We start from the raw sequence: 3,078 nt of genomic DNA on the forward strand, positions 1-3,078 counted from the left end.
GCTGCAGCAGCTTAGAGAAACAACTCTTGCCCTGCAGCTCTATATCTAGCTCTTTCTTTCATTACTTATCACAACTTTTCACATTGTTTGAGGATTTTAAAATGCCAATACGGGGGTTTACTCAACTGCGGAAAAGATCCCGGTCTGGTTCCAAATACATCCAGTGTCTGGGTGTTTCCTCCCGCATTTCTCACCCACTCCCATTCTTGGTAAAATTACAGAATCGCTCAAGGGATTTCTAAATTGCACTGAAGTGATGTACGCTCTTGCTCTTACCTCTCTGTATATCTTGATTTCTGTTTTTCTTGTGTGTATGACGAAGCATATTCCTTTCCTAGAACTGAGAATGGTCGGGTTTCCTGGTATTGCTAAAAGGAACGGACAGGATTACATTGTGCGGGATCCTTGCTCTGCAGTCCAAGCATCCTCTTATCTGGCATGGTGCCTAATGGCATGATATAGACTGCACAGTGATCCAGGACAGGCTTCTGAAAGACCCCAGTACTATTTAATACCCCAATTCGTTTTTAAAGATTTTCTCCTTATTGTTTACATAACTGTACAAAATAATTAGCCAAATATGCAATCCCGTCTGGCTTACCGAGGAGCACTTTAGCTGAGATAGTGCTGTAAAGATACCATGCCTGAAGAGATTCCTGCTAAACATGTAGGCGTTTCTAGGATGAAAATAGGACGTTCTGAGTGCGCATTGGCATAGAAAACAAGCTTCACAGTAGCAAGGACATAAAGCACAGCAGTAGTGTAAGCTCCAGGAAGAACACCTACCTTGTGACACTGGCATGACCTGATTACAAAGGACTGTCCTGCTGCCTCAGACCAAGGGCAAAGCTGTGACTGCTGATAAAACAGCCAATGGAACTAACATAATATTGTTCTGCAGCCGTTCCAGAAACATTGTGATTTAGGAGTAATCTTTTGGCTGATGCTCGTTTCCAGATGAGATGGGTCTTCTGCTATAAGCTGCTCAGTTTTCTTCTTCTCTCTTCATGATAAAGTTTTCTGCTTTTCAGCAGCACCTAGAATGGCATCTTGTACAATATCCTTTTTGTGTGCATGTATATGGAAAGGAAAATGTCTCACCTGAGGCAGTATTACACAATGGTGCAAACTAAGTTAAACAGTTATGGAATGTTTAAAACATCTGTCAGAGGAAGAACATGCCCAGTTAACTAATAATTATCAGCAGAAGAACTGAATCACATCCGTTTCCATAGCAGGAAGAATTAGATGATGGGCATAGAGAAGAACTTGGGATATGAATGATCTAGCATTTGCAGGCATGCATAGTAATCTTTAGTTTACAGAGAATGTTGCATGTAATAGGGTCTGAATGATACCCTTTTCTTAGTGTCTCATCACTGGGGACATTTTTTCATGGTATTTAAATGTTACCTATCTTAACACCGCCCGTGGCACCGTGGGCACCACGGACTAAATAAAAGGCTAAGGGGTTCTAGGGCGGGATGTGTCCGTGATGAGGAAGGGTCCGGGTTGGACCCTTCCTCTGGACAGACAATCGGAGGGACCAATCGGCAGGCGCGCAGCGCCTGCCGATTGGTCCTTCCAAATCCCCGCCACAGCAACTGCGAGCCACGCTGTTGCTCCTTTGCTGCCGGCCTCAAGGGAGCCCCCTGCAGCCGCGTGGAGCGTGGCTGCCGGGGGCTCCCTGCCCGGCGGCCTAACGCGGTGAGAGGCGCAAAGCGCCTCTCACTGCGTCAGCCCGCCGCCTCACGGAGCCGCCAAAACAGAACCGCCGCCCGGGGGAGGCCCCGCCGCCCGACGGAGCCCCACGAACCAGGAAGTGCAATGGCCGAAGACAAACAGCAGAGATGCATCGGGGAAGGAACTGCCCAGCAGACGCCTCTCTGGGGCCGCGTCTCCTCCGTGATGCCCGGCCTCCTCGCCCACGGTCCTCCGCCTCCACCCACGGCGCGCCGAGCGGAGCCCAGCAACGGAGTCTGAGCTGCCTTCCCGCAGCCGGACCCACGAGCCCCAGCAGCAGCAGCAGCAACGTCCCCCGAGCCAGCCAACAGCCGCAAACAAGCCTCGGGGAGGGGGCTGGCCAGCAGCAGCCTCTCCGGCCCGCGTCTCCTCCGTGCTGCCCGGCCTCCTCGGCCACGCCCCCGCCATTAACAGCCAGGACCAGCGCGAAGCCGGTGAGTGGGAGGGAGGACCGCGGCGCCGCTTTTCGGGGGGGGGAGCGTGTCCCTTACCCTTCCCCCTTCTCCCCTTTCAAAGCCCATTTTTATAAATGGGCTTTGAAACTAGTAATGTTTATAATTTAGGAAGCACCCCTTTGCAATTCAGTATCTTTAAATGAATTGTTATTTAGCTCTTCTTAGAGCACCAGGGCCTGGACTTTCATTCTTCGTACCTCCTAGTACCTGTTAACCTCAAACTACCAGCCAATTTGCTACTCCATGATCAGACCAGCATATCTGAAACAGCACACAACCTAATGAATGGCACTTGAAAGCTATTTGCGGTCTAGTATAGCGATCCCCAACCTGTGGGCCGCAGACCACATGCGGTCCTTCGACTAATTGGAGGTGGGCCCCGAAGGACACCTTCTCCCCCCCCCCCAGCCCTTTACAACACACTTCATTGTTGTGGCGTGTCTGTATCTTATTTTGAAGGGATGTTTAAACATTACCATAGGGATCATATGATGTATGATGGAATGTCAAAGAGCAATAACTAAAATGTATATAAGAAAAGGGAGTTCAGAATAGAATCTGAGAGAATGGGTGGACAATCAGACAAGACCCAGCATGATGCAATGCTTACAATGTCAGACTAGGATCTGGGAAAGTCAGGTTCGAATCCCCACTCTGCCATGGAACCTTGCTGGGTAACCTTAGGTGAGTCACACACCTTCAGCCTAACCTACCGCCGAAGACTGTTGTGAGGACAGAAGAAGAGGGGAGAATGATGTAAGGTGCCTCTCTCAAGTGGAGCATTAACCTCATCTGTCAGCTTCCAGCTTCCTTCCCTGCCTAGTCTTTTCGTTCAGTTCTTCTGCCTGCTGACTTGCATACATTAGCATACACAGACAAA

This window comes from Paroedura picta, chromosome 4, assembly GCF_049243985.1.
Source record: "Paroedura picta isolate Pp20150507F chromosome 4, Ppicta_v3.0, whole genome shotgun sequence".
In the NCBI taxonomy this organism is placed as follows: domain Eukaryota; kingdom Metazoa; phylum Chordata; class Lepidosauria; order Squamata; family Gekkonidae; genus Paroedura; species Paroedura picta.